Below are 22,445 nucleotides of genomic sequence, written 5' to 3'. Positions count from 1 at the left end.
CTGGCTGCTCCCCATGAGGCTCAGGGGTGTGTGTGTGTGTGTGTGTGTGTGTGTGTGCTCAGGCCAGGTCAGCTTGGCTGCTCCCCATGAGGCTCAGAGGGTGTGTGTGTATGTGTGTGTGCGCGTGCGCACAGACTAAGGCACAAGGTCAGGAATGGAAACCATAGATAATGTTGGGGTGAGTGGGGAGGAGAAGGCAACAGAAACCATTCAAAAGCCTAAAGCCCTGAAACGGCAAGGTCAAGAGTCTTCTTGGGTGAGTGTGCTCGGGGCGGCATCTTTATTCTACACGTTCACCTTTGAGCTCTGCAGAGAAGAATGAGCTCTCCTCCTCGCTTCCCCAACCCTCACCCGCATCCTGCTGGGCCCCAGAGCCCAGCCCTCCACGACTAGCAGCCACCGCGCATCCTCCCCTCTGCCCCACCTCTGTCACGCACGCACGACTCAGCCACGCACACGCGTATTTCCCAGCCTCACTGACCGGCCCATTGACTCACTCTCAGGCACCTCTGTGCACCACGCTCCCTACGAGGCCCTGGGGGTATGGCGGGACCTGACCCTGCATTCCCAGGCTGGTGGGGCAGATGCACGCAGAACGAGGACACTGGAGTATGAATAACTAACTGCAGGAGTGACGACAGGAAAACCAGGAGAGATGGCTCTGGGGGCCGCGACCAGAAACTGAGTGCTTCTGGAAAGCCTCTCGGAGAATGACACCTGAGCCTGAAGGAAGAGCAGCAATGAACCAGGCAGAGTGCAGGAGAAAGGCAGGGAGGCGCGCTCAGGAAGACCAAGGGCAGCGGAGCTCAGTGTATTTCAGGAACTAGCATCGGCCCGCGGGGCTGGAGCTGAGGAAGAGGACGGTGGACAGGTAGCCAGGGCCAAGCTATCGCGAGATCCCTGGGCCAGGTGAGGAGCTCGCGTTTTAGTCCAAGCCCAAGGGGAAGCCTGTGAGGGATTTTAGCTATGCAGGCAGGGGCTGGGGGAGGGGAGCGCAGCCGTGCGAACGTGGGAACACAAGGAAGGAGGCTGCTCCAGGCGTGCGCGCCTGGAGGAGGTGACAACAGCCGGGCGTGAGACATGCTGGTAGATCAGCAGGGCCCACCAAGGTCTGGCTGAGGGGAGGGGAGTGCCCAGGATCTCTGACCTGAGCAAGAGAGTAGGTGGTAGTGACATCACGGGGGGGGGGGGGGTGGCAAATCTCGGGAGGAAGGCAGTGAGCTCCATTTCCAGCGGGCTAAGTTCAAGGCCATGAGACAGGCGGGCAGGGAGGCAGCAGGGTTTCTGAGGAGCCAGACTCAGGAGAGTCTGAGCTGGAGGTGCTGCCGGGGTGTAAGGTGGGAGTGTGTGGGATCCCCTCGGAAGAGGAATGAGTTAAGGGGTTTCTGGGAATCCCGGTGTGTAAGAGCAGGCAAAGGGGCCAACGAGGTGAGGCCAGAGACGGGGGAGGCCAGAAGAGTGGGCTCCCGCAGCATCCGAGAACAGGAGAGCGTTTGGAGGCGGGAATAAAACCGACCAGGTCACATGCTGCCAAAAAGTCAATGTTGTTCAGAACTGAAACAGGTTTCAGTGTGGTTGTTAACTCTTCTCCCACTAAACTAAGCGGTCAGCAACTAGAGAACAGGAAGGATGACTGAGAGGTATCTATGTCCACCACCCTCCCGGGGGAAGGGGCAAGAAACTGACACTGACCTGGGGAATGCACTCACCCTCTGACTCTCGGGGAACCCGCCACCACCGTGGGGAGATGAAATCTATCCCTCCATTCCTTGATTCCCCTACCAGCTATCTGGAGGCACCCCCGTGGCCTCTCGATGGTTGTCAATAGCCCCACGTCAAGGCAAGCGTGTGACAGACACACGCTTAGGGGACACAGACATGAAGCCTCAACCCAAGCCGAACCCTTTCTAAATACCGTTGCCGTAAACAGGGCCTTATATGCAGCACCCCATCCACAAATTACACGTCGGGCTCCTCCACCCTGGCTCCTGAGAACCCTTTCTAGTGGCTAAGATCTCAGTACAGTTCCCACACCTTGTCTACATCTGTCTGGCCTGTTGCAGCCTATTCTCGTCCCCAGGCCCGATTCCCACCAGGAGGTTCAAGAGAACGAGCGGGCTCCAGAGAGGGGGTGGAGAAGTAAGGGGGAACAGACCTGCCCTCGCCCGGGTCTAGACAGAGGCAGGATCCAGGACTCCCCACCATCTCAGCCTCACCCTTAACACTCACATCTCCAGAGCCAACAGCACAGAGAGCCTGGGATTTGCATCCAAGGCTCTGTATTCGAAACCTGACTCTCCCACCCACCAGCTACGTGACCACAGGCAAGTTACTTAACTTCTCTGCACTTTGTAGCCTAGTAGGCTCATCAGGAAAATCGGAAAATAATGATACATCCTTGATGGGGCTGCTGTGAGGACCCTGGGGGTGAGAGAAAGGCTTCTATACACTGTTCAGCTAGTAATTAGTTAAGGAATTAATATGCTCTGGCTCAAGGTCGCCCATATTCTGATCCCCACACACTTCCTCTGCGACTTTGGAAAGAGATGGTATAAATAAATCCTGCTGTTTGTACCACTAAATAAAGAAGTCACACACACACACACACACACACACACACACAGCCCTGACCAGAACCACTTCAAATACACCCAGGAGGGAAGCCAGGACCATTGTGTTTCCCCTACAGATAAATTTCGAACCAGACAAGAGTGCCAGCCCCTCCCAACCCTTTGTTCCGAGCCACCCCGGTCCACACTGGGTCTTGCTGCCCTCGAGGTCCACCTCTGACATTTCCACTTGTTGGTCTCATCCAGTGTTCCCCTCCCCCACCCTCTTCCCTGGGAATCCGCCCACCCAGGAGACCCTCCAGACCCCTGATTCCTGAGCTGATGAAACAAGGGCAACCTCTCCCCTTGTCTGCACTCACCTCCCGTCCCTCCCCCAGCCTCTCCAGATTCGGGTTAGTTCCCCAGGTACTTGAGGGGACAGCAGGCGAGGGTCTGAGAAATTGGGTGCTCATTCTGGCCCCTCTGTTTGGTAGGGGAAGGAGGAGCACATTTGGATGCTTTTTGGGGCACCTTGAGTTGGGTTGGGGGGGTGAAGCGGGCCAGGGGAGCAGGGTGTATGCTGGGTCTTTAATACGTTGCGTGGACCTTGCCCCCACCTCCAAGACACACAAACACACTCACTCAGTCCCCTGCTCAAACCAACCATGGATTATCTGGGGTTAAAAGGAGGCCAGAGAGGAGAGAGAGAAGGAAGGGAGCCTGTCACAAAAACAAGACCTTTCTCCCCCCAAAGGCCTTTCAGAAATAAAATTAATGGAATGTGTCTCAGCACCATCCCAAGGGGACTGGGGGAAGGGGTGGGGGGGGATGTGGGGGCTTTTGTCCCCGGCTGCCCAGCTTCTCCCACATTGATCACCATGGCAACCAAAGCCCCCTGTTGCCTAGGTGATGGCAGCCGGGTCCTGGAACCCATACCCAGCATCCAAAGCGAGGGAGGTTGTGAAGGTGGGGGGGGTTAGGGACAGAGTGGGAGAGAATGGGGTTTCTCCTCTGGCAGCCCCAGCTTTTGTCTGAGCCCTGGGATCAGGTTTCTTCAGGAAACAATCAGCGGCCTCTGGAAAAAATACACTCAGAACCTGGCAACAGGCAGAGGGAACAAGGCCTTGGGGGGTGGGGGGGGTTACAGAGGGGAAGGCTGGTGTTGGCCAAAATGCAGACTGAGACTGGACCCTTCCCCGTAGCCCCCCTCGGAGGCGCGGCTCAGGTGGACGAGGCGTTGGACACAGACATGGGCACCCCAATGTGGGGCAGGTGCTGGGGACTGAAGGCCAGCCGGCAAGTGGCTAGGATCACGACCTCCTTTGCCCGCTCTCTGGACCAGGACCACCCCACCACCCAGTCCCAGCTCCTTCAGGCCCAGGATGAGGACAGGAGGCGGGGCAGAGGTGAGGGTGGGGCTGGGGAAGTGACTCAGCCAGGAAAGCAAAGGTGCGGAGGAGACCGGACACAAACATGTACCTAAAAAGGGCACCTGTTATTCCTCATCTCTATGGAAGATGGGGCTGGGGGCAGCAGACCAACTGCGCAGCGGAAGGCACTTGGGTTGGATCTTCCGGCTGGGGGGGAGGACAAGACACCAATAGCTTTCCTGACTCTGACGGGGCAGAGCTCTTGATAGGCCCACTCTTGAAACAAATGGCCCCCCTCTTCTCAGTCCGAAATGGGGAAGGCTGGTGCTGCCGGACACAAGTGAAGGGGCACCGCGGACCCCTCCTGCAGAGCTGTCTGTGGACACCTGCCATTAAAGCTCTGTGACTCCTACGCAAGAGCCCAGGTCCACCTGCCGCTGCCTCCAGGTCCCCACTCCTGCCCACAGAGTGGTGTGGGCATGTGAGCGCCCCCGGCCCAAGGCCCCTCAGCTTCACCCACCACAGCCCCGACGTCCAAGGACATCGATGTGAGTCCACGCACCGTGCTTGCTGGCCACTCTCCTGGGTGCCACCGGGGGTCCAACCTCCCCGCCCGGTGTCCAAAGAACTAGAAATCTGCCCAGAAAGACAGAGCGCCCTACCACGTCATCAGGCTGGTGGGAGGAGGGCAGAGACTCAAAGTCACAGCTATCCTTCTTCAGACCGGTGGTTTTTCCTCTTTGCCATGTGCTCAGTCCAGGCCCTTACAGCCACCGCTGGTGGCGAGAGGTGTCCAGTGTGGGAGCAAATGCAGACACCTAACCGGCTGCCCGCCGAGGCCAGGAAGGTGCCAGAACCTCTACCTGTGCCCACGTATTCCCCGAGCTCCCCCTTCTCTCCCCTCCTCCCGGGAGGAAACTGCATGGACCCACCCAGTTCTCGGCAGGTCCCAGCACTCCCCTGGAAGAGGCCTTCGAGGTGCAACCCTATGTTTTCCAGATAAAAACAGGCACCCCAGAAAAAGACGTCACGGTCGCATCTCAGGCACGCCTTCCTGGCCTCCACTGTTGGACCTGACTGACGCTCTGGCTTTGAGGTGTGCTCCTCTCAAGAACGAGACCAGGTTCCTCCATGAGACTCCCGGGCCTCGTGACAAGGGACACACTAGACAGGCCCAAGCTCAGACATTCGAGACCCGAGCCCTTCCCCTCCAAGGGATGGTTTCTGCCCCACCCTCCCCCACCCAGCTGAGGCTCTCCATGCTTCCTGATCGTCCCCATCCAGCCTCAGTGGTGGACAAGCCATCCCTCCCAGGAGGCCATGCTGGGTTTCCCCATCACAAAAAAAAATTAAGATGAGAAAAGCCGGGGACAGCCCCAGGCCCTAGACCAAAAATGGGCTGGAGATTTGCTCCCACCCTCACTCCTGCACCCTGAAAAAGGTCCCAGTATCCTTGGATGAGACCAGAGCTAGCAGCTGGATCTCAGGGCGCTGAGGAGGAGAAAAGGCCGGCCTGGGGAGCCTGGGAGCCCCCGCCCTAACCAGGCACACTCCCAGGACAGCCCCAGACATTAGCTCACCATCCTTTGAGCCCCAGGGCAGGGGCCAGATCCTTCTCCTCCCTGGGCCAAGAAGCAAGGGACGGCTGGGCTTGGGTCACGTTGGTGACTGAGCTTCCAGAGCAGCTGCTCCTGGCCAGACCCTGGTGCAGGGAGCACCGCTGGGGAGAGAGCCCACACACTGGGCTGCCGGCCAGGATACCTGAGCCTGCGTTCTCACGGAAAACGAGCTGGGGGAGCCAGAGCCAAGCCTTGCTCCTCTACTTCCTCCATCTAAAGCTGGGGTGATGTGGGTACCCTCCAAAATCCACACACACACCAAAGCGCAGACACACACCTACACCCACCCTCCGATCCCCCTCTGAAACCTGGAATGGCTCCCACCCGCCCCACCCAGCTCCACCCACCCTGGCCGGGCAGGTTCTGTAGAGACCTGCTCTGCTTTCTCTCTGGAACCCCCACCCCCACACCAGCTCGCAGAAAGCCTCTGTCCCCCAACACACCATACACCCGCGTGCACGCACGCACCCACACCACGGCGCTTCATTCCCTAGCCTCCCCCAGACCCATTCCCAGCCAGTGGAGAAGGGAACCCTGGGCAGGGGGAGGGTAGACAGCAGAAAGGGTGAGTAATCTCTTTGGCAGCTATCCTAGGTGGGGGCCAGAGGGGAGACCGGGTGCGAGGCGGGTGAGAAGGTAACCAGGGCTTCTAAATGCCTGGATGCCCTGTTTAATTTCCACCAACGGGCCGGCCCCACAATTCCCACCCACCAGGCTCTGCACTTCTTCCCTCAGCTGGGGCAAAGGACTGGCCCCTACCTGCCCATCAGGTGAGCTGTGGAAGAGCCAAGAAGGAAAACAGGTACCTCGAGTTGTCCTCAGGGACAGGAGAAGGTGGACCACGGGGAGGTGTGCAGGCTGCTCACAGATCAATTCCGGTGCACTCCACACTCCCAGCCTCGAGGAACACAAAAATGCCTCTCTCTTCGTAGCCGACTGTCTCAGGGAGGCGCCAAGTGACCCTGACTCCAGGAGGCCCTCCCAGCCTGCTCGCCCAGCCTCTGCCATGGAGTAGGAGGTGGCAAGTGGCTACTTGGGGAGGGGGACTCAGCCACCCTTGGGCTCACATGTGGTGGGGGAGCTGGGGACACGGGGCACGAAAGCTGGTTTATACAGGAAAAGTAGCAGGCTGGGCCTAAGGATGTGACGCAGCGTGACTGAGGGTGCAGGTGGCAGGCCTGGCTCTCCCTACTCTGGAAACCTTCCCCTCACGCTTCAGCCCGGGGCCCCAGATCTGGCAAGTGACCCAGCTCCTATACAGGAAAACTGGGCCAGCTGAAAGGCCCACGTACCAACTGACCTCCACCACCTTGACTAAGTCACCAACTGAGGTTTCACTCTTCCAAAGAAGTCCCAATGTCCTCCAGCCCTTATATCTGCGACCTCCAGTCCTGGAGTATGAAGCATGTGACAAAACAAGTGTCTCTGTTCACACTTGGTTGTTTTTTAAGTTACCGCATTCACACCTTCCTTGGGTTCAGCACCTATTCCCGTCCAATCCCCACTTACCCTAAAAAGCCAGAGGCCCCTCCCCAGACTCACACACAAACACACACTCTCTTCTGGCTGGGGTCGGAGAGCCAGGAGCCCCCTGGTGAAAGTGGGGGTCCGAGGGATATTTTGGGGGTTGCTGGAAAACACTATAGACAATGAGGGCCAGGCCCCTCCCAATCACAAACAAGACCCCATGGGCTGCAGTGGCCAGAGCCCCCCACGTGTGAAGGGGCCCACAGAAAGGAAGAGGCCGGCCCCTGGAGAGGTTCTGCCCAGGGCACAGCCCTGCCCCAGGCTTGTGACCAGGGGGTGCTCCTCTTGGGAGACCTCCTTCTTTCAGAAGACTCCCCCTGGCCCCCACCCTCAGAGGTAGACGTCTCTACTAAGGCTGACAAGGAAACTCATGTCCACCTTTAAGGAGACCGGGCAGTGATTCAAGTTCAAGATTAAAGGCAATAATGAGCAAATCAGATTCAAGCAGAAGAAGGCAGGGGCAGGCGGAAGGAGCATTATGGAAAATGGAAGAGCAAGGCAGTCATGAGATCTCAGGTGAGCTGCTTACCTTCTCTAAACCTCAGTTTTCAGGCCTGTAAAATGGAGTAATAGTGCCTACTTCAGGAGGTTAAGAGTTTCCAACAAAATAACGTATATGGAGTATCATGGAGTATGGCCCATAAGAGATGCACAAAAAAACGTTAGTTCCCACCTATTTGTCCTTTAGAGGGTGCGCCTCCGATCCTCCCACTTCCGGTTCCCATCCTCTCCTTGTGAGAAGACCCCACCCAGAATAAGATGGAATCACCTCTGGCTACAGTGCTGGCCGCAGCCCCCTAGACGACCACCCCGCCCTAACTTCCACCACAGCCGAGCCCTGCCTGAGAGAGCAGCCAGAACCCCCCCTTCCCATTCTCTGCCTCTTTCCTGGGTTGAGGGTGGGGGACTGGCCCCAGGTCCCCCAACCCCCTCTTCCCCTCCCTCCTTCCACACTTACAGAGGCAGGGCCTGGGTGCCAATCACCCCCACTCTCCCACAGGTACTAAGCCCAGCTGTGTGTGCAGTGGCTGGGGAAGGGGACCCCACGTCTGCCATCCCACCCCCACCCCCAGCTTTTCCCTCTGCCCTCACCGCCCCACCCTGACTACCAGGAGGTCCTTGGCTCTGCTGATTTCAAGCCTGCTTCTCCCAAACCCGTTCCCAGCTGTCATGTAATTACCAGCCTTGCCAGGGGCACCAGACAAGCACAGCAACACCTCATTTCCAAAAGGCCCCACCAGACAAGGCCTCTGCCTCCTTCTCCGTACCAAGCAGTGTGGAGGAAGGGATGGAAAGATTCTCCCTGACCCACCTCATTTCTCTCCAGATCACAGGAGGGCTGCCCAGGTCAGATCACCAGGAGGCAGGCTAGAGAAGGGAAGGCTGCGGGGGGGGGGGGGGGGGGGGGAGGAGGTTTGAGTAGGATTCAAGCCCAGGCTTTTCCCTCACCTCTGCTACTAAAACCTCCCCTTGAACAAGGCTACCAACCTGCAGAGAGTGAGAGAAGAAATGTCAGTCAATTCAGAGACAGGGGATATTGAAAGACAAGTACCAGCAGGGACGGGGGTAGACAAATACAAGAGGGAACCACCCGAGAAAGACGAGGAAAGGGCAAGTTAAAGTCCCATCCTCCACCCAGACCCTGAGAAGAGGCAATAGGATCCCAGCCTCTCCCTATTACCCACCAACCTCATGGGACTTCCTTTTACAGGCAGGGAAACTGAGGCCAGATCCCCCACCTTATCCTGAGATCCAACAGTACCACGCTGCACGCAGCTCACCAACACCCCCGATCCTTCGGGGATGCTCGGCCTGTACCTGCAGACCCTCCGCAGGCCCCTCCCTGTCTGCCTAGCTCATCCTTTACATCCCGCTAAGGTCCAGCCACACAGTGGAATACGATTCAGCCATGAAAAGGAATGCGGTTCTGATGCCTGCTCCCATGGGAAGGAACCTTGAAGAGATGGTGCTCCGGGAAGGCAGACAGACAGGAGAGGTCATGCGTTGTATAATTTCATTTCTATGAAACACCCAGAACAGGTAAATCCACAGAGACAGAATGAAGACCGGTGGTCGCCAGAGGAAGGGGCAGGGGATGGGGAGCGCTGCTTTGTAGGTACGGGTTTCCTTTGGGGGTCGGGAAAAGGCTTTCAGAGGCCATGGCTGCACAACGCTGCCAACTACTAAATGCCAATTCACACTTTAAAGTGGTTAATTCCAGGGGCGCCTGGGGGGCTCAGTCGGTGAAGCGTCTGCCTTCGGCTCAGGTCATGATCCCGGGGTCCTGGGACCGAGCCCCGCATCCGGCTCCCTGCTCAGCGGGGAGCTGCTTCTCCCTCTCCCTCTGCTTCTCCCCCTGCTTGTGCGCTCTCGCTTTCTCTAGCAAACAAAATCTTTTTTTTAAATGGTTAATTTTATATTATGTGAATTTCACCTGTTTAAAAAAACTCAGCCAGCGAAGGGCACATCTCCTCCCTGTGCCTTCCCTGACACCCCCCCCCCCCCAGGGCCAAGCACTCCGGCTCCGAGCTCGGGTGGCCTCCTGAACACACCTCCATACAGCACTCACTGGGCTACAGTGAATCGACGTGTTTCTGCACGTCTCCCTGTGAAAGCCCGTCTCCCTGTGAACGCCTGTCTCACCCGCCCCTCTCGCCCCGGTGCTTCACACGGCCCCGGGCAGACAGCAGGCAGTGCCCAGCGTGGTCCACCAGGAGAGCAGAACCAACACCAAGCTCCGCTCCCCAACCCAGAGCTGCCTCCCATCACGGCACCGGGGAGAAGCCGAAGCACTCCGCTCATGGGGACCAAGCGCTGCCCGCGTGCCAGGCGCCGGGTGAAGGGCTCACGCTCTGTTCCTGCACTTGACCCTCATAAACCGAAGCGGTAGGGCGTACTATTAACTCCATTTTACAGGTGAGGCTTCAAAAAGTTCTCTCTTCTGTCTGAGGTCTCGGAACTAGGAAGTGGCAAAAAGAGAAGGTAGGAGCAAGCTAAAACCCAGGCAAGGAGGCCACTGGGGGGACCTGGCGTTCCTGGAGGAACACCCCATCGGGGTTGGAGGATGGTGTCGTAAGACATCCAAGAGGCTAAAGAATGGGGTTTAAGAACTTGCCCCACGTCACGCCCCTACTAAGTACTAATTCCAGCCAATGCTGTCAGGCTGTGGGGAGCTGTCAAGGGCAGAATGTGCAAAAGAGCAGACAGGAGTCCCTAAAACTCAGAGGCGAGGAGGAGAGTCCCAGAGCTCATCCCTCTTCCCCCCCAAAGTTTCTGTTAGCCAAGTACACGCCCCCCTCAACCGGAAGGGCCTCTTGGAAACCAGACAAACAGATAAAGTCTGTCCTCCTCTAGGGCCAGGAAAGGGGGCCCTTCCTCAAGACTCTGAAGGAGCAGAAGGAGCCGAGAGCCACACCGGAGAGGCCCGTCTTGGAGGAATCAGAGGAATGACCAGGCAGAAGCAAGACAATGGAGCAGGAGGAGCCAATGTGTCCACTGGTTCCAGACTAGAAGTACTTCCAGAGATGGCACCTCCCATCCTCTGAGCACAACACATCCTCCTTGGAAGAACACCCCCACCAGCACAGTGTAGCAGGCCTGCACGAGGGCCAGAGCACCCCCATCCTCGATTCAAGAGCCTCGCTCGCCGCAGGAGCTCTACCCATCAGACGGTGTCTGGCTTGGGGGAATCATGCATCTGGTCCTTCCTGCTCTGCCCCCAGCCCTAGTCCCAACATGTTCTAACTCCCACTACCCTTATCCCCCAGTCTTAGGAAAGCCAGGAAGCCCTGAAGACTAAAGAGGGAACATTCCAATTGCACATGCTCTTTAGGGACTCAGACATTCCAATTCCAGTTCCTCAGCGACCCTGATAAACTTGTGCGGTCACAATCTCAGCCCCTAAAACTGGGCAGCTCACCCTAACCCCTGGCGGCAACAGGAAAGCTTCTGAGAGGGCGACGGAGAATAAAGTGTGCATCCTAAACAAGAAGGTCAGCCCCTTCCCTTCACCCCAAAAGAGAAAGGACAAGAGAGAGGAGAGGCAAAGAGGGTAACCACCACTTCTGTGGGGAGAGATACACCCACTTCCCCGACAGTGGAGACCTCCCGCCAAATTATCAGGATGGTGAGGACGGCCTTCGAGGGGTGCCCACGCTCCCCCCAACACATGGACACTCATTTGCCCCCTCACTGGCTCAGCTCCTGTTCCTCACCCTCAGACCCGGCCCCAGACCACAGCTCCGCCCCAGCCATGCTCCTCACCAGGGAAAAGGGAAACTAAGGGACCCGCACAGACACACCTGCAGAAACTCTTGAGGAGTCCCCCAGACCCCAAACCACCAACCTCCCCAGAGCTGCCATGCCACCTTCTCAACCCCATGGACAGACCCCGTTGCACCACACCCCATTGTTCATCCCTCCAGCAGGCTGCCTCCTCTGGCCTCCACCCCATACCAAAATCCCAACTCCTCAGAAACTGTAGGGTCCTGGAGGAAGGGCAGGGTTCATGGACTTTTAAGTCAAAGACTCCAAGGCGCTTTCCAAGACAACTGTGGCCTGAGGGGGCTGAGCCTGGGCCGGAAAGCCAAGAATGTGGCCTCTCCATGCACTGGAACCCAACCTATGATGGTGGGGGAGGCCCCTCTTCTTTCTCTCCGACTCCTCCAGGGCCTCCGATTCCTCTAGGACTACAGCCAGAACCCCTGTTCTCTATTCCCCAAAGCACACACCCTTTTCTAGAAAAACCCACCTCCCAAACAGGCATCTCTTAAGATGGCCCACTCACTCCCACTTGTAGGTCTCAGATACTTAAAGCACTCCCCTTGCACCCTGAGAGAGCCACATCCAAGAAGCTGCAGAATCATCCAGACAGCTGTCCTTCAGGCTTTATACCAGGAAAATCTGCCTGTAGATGCAAGAAGTAGTACCCCCAACACACACTCAGAAACACACACACCACCTAACGCAGTGCACACACTGGGACGTACCCATCAACACAAATTGCACACGAGAGAACAGATTCGCTCACCCCCTTTCCACCACACAGGTGCACGCACACCTATCCAGGTATGCCCCATTCTGTTCTTACACACCCGCCTTCCTCAGTACCTACACCCTTCTTTCCCAGAAACCCCTCCGCAGTTCACACACACAGACACACACCCCTTCCCCCGAGTATACACGTAAATGCACATCCAAGCACACAGCAGATACACGGTCAGCTGCTCCCGGGGTGCACACACCTCCACAGAAAAACCCCTACACCTCCAAACCCAGGGGCCCACCTGCAGGAACACGCAGCACATCACGGCGCGCGCGCGCGCGCGCACACACACACACACACACACACACACACACAAAAACAAAGAATCACACACACTGAGCCTCCACTGATGCTTTAAAACTCACTAATGCAGAGCCCCCAGCCCCCCAAATGGGTAAATCTGAGTGGGGAGAGGGATGCCGGCGCCTGTCCCTGGGCCCCCATACACAGTGCCCGGCTCCCCGGCCCGCCAGCCCCGTCCTCGAGCAGCACACACACCCCCTCTACTCTCCTCGATCGGTCCCCAGACTCCACACTACACCCGGAATGCATACCTGCCCCGTCCCTCCCCACACTCCTGAAGGTGTGTCTGCACCCCTAAACACCTCCCCGCTTCCAATACCTCCAGACTCCGATCCTTGCACTGCCTCTCCCCGCCCCCAACACACACTCCCGGTCTCCGGCTTCAACCAGCTCCCCCGGGATCATTAAGGCCCCCGCCGGGGCCCCGGGCCCAGGAAAGTCCCTGGCTCTCAAGGCCCGGGCTCCGCCCCCTCCCCAGGAGCCCCCCGGCCCTCCGCAAAGTTGGGGGGGCACTCCGCCGTGCAGTGGGAAAACGGACCGGAAGGGGGGTGCCCCGAGCCCCCCTTCCCCCAGCAGCCATCCCGCCCGCCCCGGGACCGGGCACCCCCTGGCCCCCCGCACGATTGTCCTCCTTTCCTGTTTCTCGTCCTCCTTTCTTTTTCTGGCAAACTTTCCCCGCGCCCCCGCGGCCCGGCACTCACCGCCGCCCCGAAGTGCCGGTGGGCTCGGCCCGGCGCCTTTGTATCCGCAGCGCTCCGGGTCGCGGCGAACTCGGCGCTGGCGGACGGGCAGCGCGGGCGAGGGCGGCGCGGAGGGGGCTCCGGAGCCGGCCACCCCCTCTGCGTCCCAGACCGCTGCCTGTCCCCCCCTCGGGGCCCCGGGGGCAGGGGCCGGGGGATGGGGGCGCTCAGGCTCCCATGGCGGGGCCCAGGAGCACGGAACCGAGGGCCGGGAATCGCACCGGAGCCGGCGGCGGAGCGGGGAGGGGACGGACAGGGGAGCGGGCGAGGGGCGGGGGGCCGGGGGGCGCGCGGGGCGCGCGCTCCCGGGCACCGCCTCCCGGCTGTTCCCGCCGTCGCGCCCCTCCCGCCGCCGCGCCCATTGTCTGCGGCCCGGCTCTTCCCGGAGCCGCCGCTCCCCGGCCGGCGGACCTCCCCAGACGCGCGGGGCCCTCCCGAGCCTGGGAGAAGGCCGCGGCCCGGCGACCCCCGCCCCGAGCGGTGACCGGGGAGCCCTCGATCCCCGGCCAGGGCCCAGCCCGCAGCCCCTCCCTCCTGGGGCGCCTTTTCCCGAGCCGCCGGTGAGAGACGGAGCCCCCGGACCCCCGGGGATGGAGGTGTGCGTTCTTGCGGGCCACAGAGCCGGCTACACAGAGTCCAATCTGGGACGTGGAAAGATTGATTTCCTCCCCCACCGCCCCAAGGCTGCGAGAAGGGAGAGTCGTTTCTGATTTTAATTAGTGGCAGGAGACGCTCCCCGTTTCCCGTGCATACGGGGATTTCCCTGACACCCGCACCACCGCATCCCCCCTCCCCCTGCTTCCAAAAATAATTTAATTACTCGGTGTTCTAGCTGCGAGCGGCGACCGCCCAGTCAGTATGGGACGCTCCCTCATTAACACTTTTTTCCTCCCCTCTGGTTTGAGCGTTGGGATTAATTACAAAGGGAGCCCTGCCCTGGGGGAGCGAGAGAGGGGGAGGCGCAGGGGCAGGGAACTTGGATGTAGGGGAGAGGGGCGCTTCTCCCAGGAAACCTCCAAAGGCCTATCAGGTCCTTAACCCCAATCACGCAGGCTCTTGGCCCTAGGGGCTTCAGATACCTTGGAGTTGGGGGTACTAGACAGGGGATGTAGGTATCCCAAAACATCCCACACAATTGGGGCATTTCTGCCTTGGAGCATTCCAAGGAACCAGCTGGGCTTCCTGAAGTGGGGCAATAGCTCTGAGCCCCCCAAGAGTCTCCCCCATCATAAAAGCCTGGGTTGTGGGAAGTCCCTATGCCCTTTGGAGTGAGCAAAAGCTTAAAGTATTATTATATTATCTTATTATTGCTGTTCAACCCTGCACTTACCTTGGAATAGTAATACTTCAAAAGCACCTTCGCATACTTATCCCTTGCAGGTCCTCTCACCATCTCAACATCTTTGGGCTTTCAGTCCTGATACCTTCTCACCCAACCCTGTGATTAAGAAGTCCCAAGGGAAAGAGGTTCTCAGCTTGTTTGGGATTTCTGCTCCTCCCTAATGAAATTTTTTCTCTGAGATTGAAGCTTATCCTTCACAGTTGTCCATTCTAACCTAACCAACCACGAGGACAGAGCCCCCTTCTTCTGCATGGTTAGCACTCAAAGATGGAAAACGTTAGGAAACACTTCCCTTCTCCTTAGCCCTTGCCTCTCCTCACCACCCCCCGCCCCCATCGCACACCACGAGTGAGCAAGTGACTCACTACCAAGACTGCATGCGATATGCAGAATCATTATTTCCAGGACCCAAGTCCCTGTGTACTGAGTCCAGGTGCTTGGTGCCTGTCACGTGCCCGGCACCAGGCTGCACCCGTGATCCTGGCGGTATATGAAGGACACGTGGCAGAAGAGCTGGGAAAGGGAAAGGGAAAGGGAGGCAGAGCAGGCTTAGGTGTTCCCAGCCCTGCCCCGAGCGCACCCCACCCTGTGCCAGGCAGCGAGTGTCCAATTTGACCCACTGTTGGGGCACTAGCTTCAGCATGAAGTATGTTCACATGATGCTAGCCTGTTTCACAAGACTCAGAAAGGCCCAAAGAATCAGAATTATAGATATCTGGAATAACAGTTCTGTAGACTGGCCCCACCTAAAGCCAAAACCTAAGTCAGGATGTCAACAGATAAAGCTTCAGGATTAACAGATACCGGGCATCGAGCTGGAATAAACTCAAGCTCTCCTTTCTCCTCTCCGAGGGTGGGATAGGAGGCTTTCAATTCTACCTCTGCAACAAAAGCACTGGATTACAGAGGCGAGGTCCAACATTCATTCTAACTGGTGTGATGTGTCCCATGCAGCAATTCTTTGGGCTACCTTCCACGCTCACCCCTAGAATGGAAACCCATATGGAGTCACAGAGTGAAGAAATGGAGATCCAAAGAGGAGGTCCGTGTATCCTAGGGCCCAAGGGACCTAGGCTAACTCTAGAAGGGAAGAGGACACTGAGGTGACATCCAACTGGGACTTTCCCAAGGGCCTCAACCCACAGTGACAGAGGGAGTCAGGACCCTGAAGGACAATAGAGTGGAACAGATTATTATATTTATTATTATTTATTAATTTCGAAAACACAGCTCCTAGCTTTGAGGACATGGGCAAGTTTCTTCATTTCTTCCAGGGTCAATTCCTGTTTATATAAAATGGGACTAATAAGGTAACAGAAGGAACTCTTTCCATATACACATCATGCCCCAGTCAATTCTCAATCAAACTTGCCCTCTTTGTTAGGTACCTTACAAGATTCCTAGTGCTTTCTAGAACCTCACAGGCCTCAGGCAGTAGGGATAGAACAGGCTGACCAGAGGCCTCTCAGGAGCCGTGGAGGTTTCACCTCCAGGGAGGATGCAAAAGGCTCGTGAAGTGGCGATGGACACTCTCTAAAGGAAAATCCCAGCTGAGAGGAGGGCCTGCTTCAGGTGCAGATGAGGCTGTTCCCAGAAGTCAGGCCCAGACCACAGTGGCAAATGTTAGGTCTTCCACTCTGGTGAAAAGTAGAGCCCTTTCCCAGCACCGCTGTTTAGAAAGGGGTATCCTTAGGACTTTGCTTAACCACGGAAGCTTCACCCCCTAGCAGGATGGCCATCAGAGTCTTTCAATGTTGAGTGATGAGCAATTTCAGCCAACTCCCAGGTACAGGTGACCCCAGTCATGCCCACATCCCGGCCACAACCACCATCTTCCTAGAGCCCTGCTGATAAAACTGGGCACAGTTCTTTTTTTTTTTTTTTTAAGATTTTATTTATTTGACAGAGACACAGCGAGAGAGGGAACACAAGCAGGGGGAGAGGGAGAAGCAGACTTCCCGTGGAGCAGGGAACCCAATGTGGGGCTCGATCCCAGGACCCCAGGATCATGACCTGAGCCGAAGGCAGACGCTTAACGACTGAGCCACCCGGGCGCCCCAAAACTGGGCACAGTTCTATCTCCCAGGATAATTAGAGCTCTTTCACTAGTACCCACTTTCCTAGAAAGGCACTTCTCGATGCTTACAAAAGTATTTCCGGATCCAGTCTACACTGTGAAACAGCTGGATTTTTTTTTTTTTTTTCATTTTTAGTGAGAAAGGAAACAAAATAGCAAAACATCTTAACTGGTTAAGAACGCTGTGTATCATAGGGTTGTTGCGAGGTGTCTCTCTCTTCACTAAGCTCCTGGTCTCTTTGAGAACAAGGACAGAGCCTCATTCATTCCTACATCAGTGGCACATAAGTCACTAAATTGGTGTCAGCTCCCTTCTAACTTCCTTCTCTTTCTGTAGTCCTCACCTGTCCCCAAACTTTACCATCCCCTGTCATCCAACCTTTAGCAAGTGCAAGGTTCCTCAAACCCCATCCTGTTATCACCAGTCTAAAGAGTTACCTACAATGAAACCAGGGGCTCTCAAACCTTGACTGCAGATTTTAATCACCTGCGAAGCTCTGACAACATACCAATGCCCAGGACCCATCCCAGAGTCATTAAACCAGAAATTTCCAAGGTGCACCCAACTATTGGTGCTTTTTAAAAGTTATCTCAGTGATTCTAACGTGAGAACCACTAAAGCAAACTCTTCCTGATTTCCTTCCTCCCTCCTCAGCAGAACAAATGCCCCACGTCCCTTGCCAAGGATACGTCCTCCGGGTTTGCCTTAGATACCGTCCTTTCCTGCGCCCATCTGTTTCCCCCAGTCTCTCCTGTGTCTAACTTGGGCCTCCTGGCTCATCCTTGCCCAGCTGGCAGAACAACATAAAATAGGCCCCTCCACTCTGCAGGCTCCCTTTGCTGCAGTGCTCCCTCTCCCCTCCTTCTCATCCAACCCTCCTAAAAGAGTAGATTCCTCATCACCATCCTCCTTCCTCCCTTCACCCCTTGGCTTCCTGCATCTCACCCATCCTCTCAATCTCTTCTCCTGACTTCAAACACTGGTATTTCCCAGGACTCAGCGTTCGGCCCCTTTATGCCTCACCTTACAGGCTCTCCCAAAGTATTGTCATTCTCTCTCGTGCCTTCCATCAGCACTTACTTATTCATGCTCCTAAATCCAGATCCCTCTTCACGGATCATATTTCCAGCATCCTGCTGGACATTTTAACTTGGCTCTTCTTTGGGTGTAACAGGTTTAAAGGGGACACATTACCTTCCCTCCACCCCCCACCCCCTTGGCTTATTCAGACCTTTCTCACTTCCAAACTTGCGTCGTACCCTTCCAATGTATCTTCCCCTCCACGGCCAGTGTGCTTTTTCTGAGAAAGAGAAATCAGACGGTCACTCCCTTGCCTAAAACAATCTGGTGGTTCCCCACTGTCAAGGGGTGAAGTCAAGACTTCTTGGCACTCTGTGTGAGGGCCTTGAGTACCTGACTCACTCTCCCCTACAGCCCTCTCTCCTGTTACTTCCTGTGCATTCAAAACCCAAGTCTTCAACATGCATACATTCAAAGTATCCTCAGGTATGGGCTGTTCTGCCAAGTTGGGACTCTGTTACTGCCTCCCTCTACCTTCATATGGTGTTTCCTTTGCCTGAAATGTCATCCCCCTCCTTCTCTGCTCAGAAAGTTCTGTTCATCCCTCCAGACTCAGCGGTGTTCTCCTCTTTGAGGCCTCCCCAACTTGCCCAAGCAAAGTTAAATGCCCCTCCCCCAGAGGGCCTCCTTTGTGCTTCCAGAGCTCTGCATTTTATGACATTGTATGGTAATTTCTCATTTACATATCTGTCCGCACAGCTGGTCTGTGAGTTTCTGAAGTGGGAGAAGCAGTGCTTTCTTTATTTTCTAAATGCAGAGCTTCGCTCAGCGAACACCACACAACAGTAAATGTTTGTCTAGTGGAACAGAACAGAGGAGAAGAGCCTGAGAAGAAATAAACTGTGGAATATTTGATGTTAAAGGAATCTACTCGTAAGCAATAAAATAATAACATTTTGAGACTGGGAGAGATCGTTCTCTATTTTACAGATGAGGAAAAGGTGCAGAGCAGGTAACATCGCCCCCGATCATCAGCAAGTTAGTGGCAGCACCAGAGCTAGAACCTAGGTCTCCTGATATTTTTTTTAAGAGAGGGATGGGGCGGGGCAGAGGGAGAGGGACAGAGAGAATCTTAAGCAGGCTCCACACCCAGGGTGGAGCCTGATGTAGGACTTGAGCTCGAGACCCAGAGATTATGACCTGAGCCAGAATCAAGAGTTGGACCCTTGGGCAGCTGGGTGGCTCAGTTGGTTAAGCGACCGCCTTCGGCTCAGGTCATGATCCTGGAGTCCCTGGATCGAGTCCCGCATCGGGCTCCCTGCTCGGCAAGGAGTCTGCTTCTCCCTCTGACCCTCCCCCCTCTCATGTGCTCTCTCTCATTCTCTTTCTCTCAAATAAATAAATAAAATCTTTAAAAAAAAAAAAGAGTTGGACCCTTAACCGACCGAGCCACCCAGGCGCCCTAGGTCTCCTGACTTCTTGTTCAGTAGTCTGTCAACTGCACTACATTAACTGAACATCAAAGATACAAGGCAGTCATTCTTAGCTTTTTGTGGACTGTCGCTGTCTTTGAGACTTTAATGAAAGCTACAGGTTTCCCCAAGAAAAAACACACATAGAATTTCACATCTATTTTCAGGGGGTACAGGGAGTTAGTCCCTGTGTGAAAGATGGTCTGAAGGAAGACAAATCTAGAAATGGAGAGACCAGTGAGAAGGCTAATGCAGTAGTTGAGGGGAGAGAGAGAGAGAGAGAAAGAGAGAGCACAAGAATGAGAGCAAGCAAGTGCTGGCTCCAAGACCTGGGGGATAGAAAGGAAAGTTCAAATTGGAGAGGTGACCTGGGGGTGGGATGGATAGAGTTGAAGAACAAAGAGGCATTTAAGATGACTCAGAGCCTTCTGGTATAGATATTAAGGAAAATGGTGATGCCACACATCAAATTATGGGCTTCTGAGAGAGAGTAAGTTTGAAGGTAGATAAGGGGTTTGAGTTGACAGGTGGCTTAGGTATCTGCAGGCCGTCAGGGTGGGAGCGTCCATAGGAAGCTGGCAATAGTGTACGTACCCTCACATCTTCTCCTGCCACTCTTCCTCTGACCATCTGCATAATCCATTTTCTCCTGAACCAAACACATACTTTCCTGTCTCCATCCCCTTTGCTTATCCTATTCCCTCAAGATGGTGTGCCTCCCATCCACCATCACCCTGATCCAAAATACTTCAAGGTCCAGATGAAATGACATTCTCTCTATTTTTTTTAAAAGAGAAGGTGGTCAATTTAATAACATAGAACAAAACAAAACAGAAAAAAACAATCACCCTGAAGCCCCTCTTACTGATCAAGGTATTAATTCCCACCCCAACTTCTTGCCCGATCATCTGGCTCTTTTACACATACACAGTCTTACACTTTTCCAACGAGTATTTATTATTAGTTAAGCCATGATTCAAGATCCCAGGGTGGGGATCACCTTGTGCACAGGTCCCCCTTTGCCACCCTGGGAGAAGGATGGAGGATAGAGGAGAGGTGGGTGGAGCCAGTTCAGATCTTCCCAGGAAATGTGCTTTCAGCCCAGCAGTCATCCCAGGCTGACACCCAGGATATGGGGTAGAGGGACTTGTACACAGGCCAGTACCATTCACACACAGAGACATCACCCCTTTAGCAATCGCTGCCTTCTCACGGTGCTGGAAGTCCAGGTAGGTCTGCCAGCAGTTCCTAGTCTGGTTCTGGTTGGGGAAGTGGCTGTCAAAACGGGCAGTCTGGTAGTTCCTGATTTTGGTCTTGATGTCTTCTGCCATGGTGCAGACTCTAAAGCCATCCCTGCACCTCACAGCTCAATGTGACCCTCAGCAAAGATGCCGGAGTTGGACCACAAGCAGAATTACGACCTGATATTTTCTCTGTTAAGCCATTCCTGTCACCACCAGTTTAATCTGTAAAATCCCAAGTCTTTCTCCATATTTCCTATTTTGAATTTCAGTTATTTACATTATTGAGAAAAAGGCAGAGAAGAAGGAAAAAAACGAAAACAAAGGACAGATGGTACAAATAGATGACAAATAGCAAGATGGAAAATTTAAACCCAACTAGTCAATAATCACATTAAATGTAAATGATCTAAACATACCAATTAGGAGTGCCTGGGTGGCTCAGTTGGTTAAGTGTCTGCCTTTGGCTCAGATCATGATCCCAGGGTCCTGGGATCGAGCCCCACATCGGGCTCCCTGCTCAGCAGGGAGTCTGCTTCTCCCTCTGCCTCTCCCCCTGGCTTATGCTCTCTCACTCACTCACTCTCTCAAATAAATAAATAAAATCTTAAAAAAGTAAACACACCAATTAAAAGACAGAGCTTGTCAGATTGGATTGTAAAAGCAATACCTAACTATACACTGCCTACAAGAAATCCCTTTCACTATATAAAGACATGAATAAGTTAAAGGTAAAAGGATGGCAAAATATATAACACGCTAACAGTAATCAAAATAAACTTGGAATGACTATATTAAAACTAGATAGAGTAGATTTAAGGGCAAAGAGTATAACTAGGAATAAAGAGGGTCATTTCATAATGATAAACTGGTCAATTCATCAAGAAGACATAACAACTAGCTGGCTGAGTTGGTAGAGCATGGGACTCTTGATCTTGAGGTTGTGAGTTCAAGCCCCACATTGGATGTAGAGATTGCTTTAAAATAAAATCTTTAAAAAAAAAAAAGGAAGACATAACAAATTTTAGGTATTTATGTACCTAATAACAGAGATGCAAAGTACACAAAGCAAAAATTGATAGAACTATAAGGAGAAATGGATGAATCTGTGATTATAACTAGAAATGACAATACTTATATCTCAGTAATTGATAGGACAAGTGAACAAAAAATCAGTAAAGATATTTAAGGACTTGACCAACACTATCAATTAACTTGACCAAAATTGACATTTATGGAACATTCCACTCAATAATGGCAGGATACACATTCTTTTCAAGTGTGCATGGAACATTTACCAAGATAGACCATATCTTAGGCCATAAAAGAAGTCTTGGTAAATTTAAAAGGGATGTGATCTGGGGTGCCTGGCTGGCTCAGTTGGTAGAGCATGTAATTCTTGATCTCAGAGTTGTGAATTTGAACCCCATGTTGGATGTAGAGATTATTTAAAAATAAAATCTTTAAAAATAAATAAGTAAATAAGTAAATAAATAAATGGAATAAAATCATACAAAATATATTCTCTGACCACAGTGGTATTAAATTGTATGTCAATAATAGAAGGGTATCTGGAAAATCACCCAAATATTTGGAAACTAAACAACACCGTTCTAAATAATTCATGGGGAAAAGAAGATATCAAAGAGAAAATTTAAATTTTTGAACTGAATGAAAATTAAGAACCAAAAGCTGGTTCTGTGAGAAGATAGGAAAAATAGATAAATCTAGTCAGACTTATCAAACAAGAAAAAACCACAAATGATTAATATCAGGAATAAGAGAGACTACATCACTACAGATTCTAAAGATATTAAAAGAATAATAGGAGGGCGCCTGGGTGGCTCAGATGGTTAAGCGTCTGCCTTCGGCTCAGGTCATGGTCTCAGGGTCCTGGGATCGAGTCCCGCATCGGGCTCCCTGCTCCTTGGGAGCCTGCTTCTCCCTCTGCCTCTCTCTCTCTGTCTCTAATGAATAAATAAATAAAAAATCTTAAAAAAAAAAAAAAAGAATAGGAGAATTTATGCAAAACATTTGACAGCTTAGTTGAAAATAATAAAAGAGGGGTGCCTGTGTAGCTCAGATGGTTAAGCGTCTGCCTTCGGCTCAGGTCATGATCCCAGGGTCCTGGGATCGAGCC

The 22,445-nt window shown here is 54.0% G+C and overlaps 1 pseudogene; it reads right to left on the bottom strand.

The window, feature by feature from the left end:
- Positions 1-20,135: 20,135 nt before the first annotated feature.
- On the bottom strand, positions 20,136-20,395 carry LOC110573408 (annotated as a pseudogene).
- Between the last annotated feature and the right edge of the window lie 2,050 nt (positions 20,396-22,445).

Source organism: Neomonachus schauinslandi, chromosome 6, assembly GCF_002201575.2.
Source record: "Neomonachus schauinslandi chromosome 6, ASM220157v2, whole genome shotgun sequence".
Lineage (NCBI taxonomy): Eukaryota > Metazoa > Chordata > Mammalia > Carnivora > Phocidae > Neomonachus > Neomonachus schauinslandi.
Note: the sequence above shows the minus strand (reverse complement) of the source record. Positions and strands in the feature narration are given on the sequence as shown.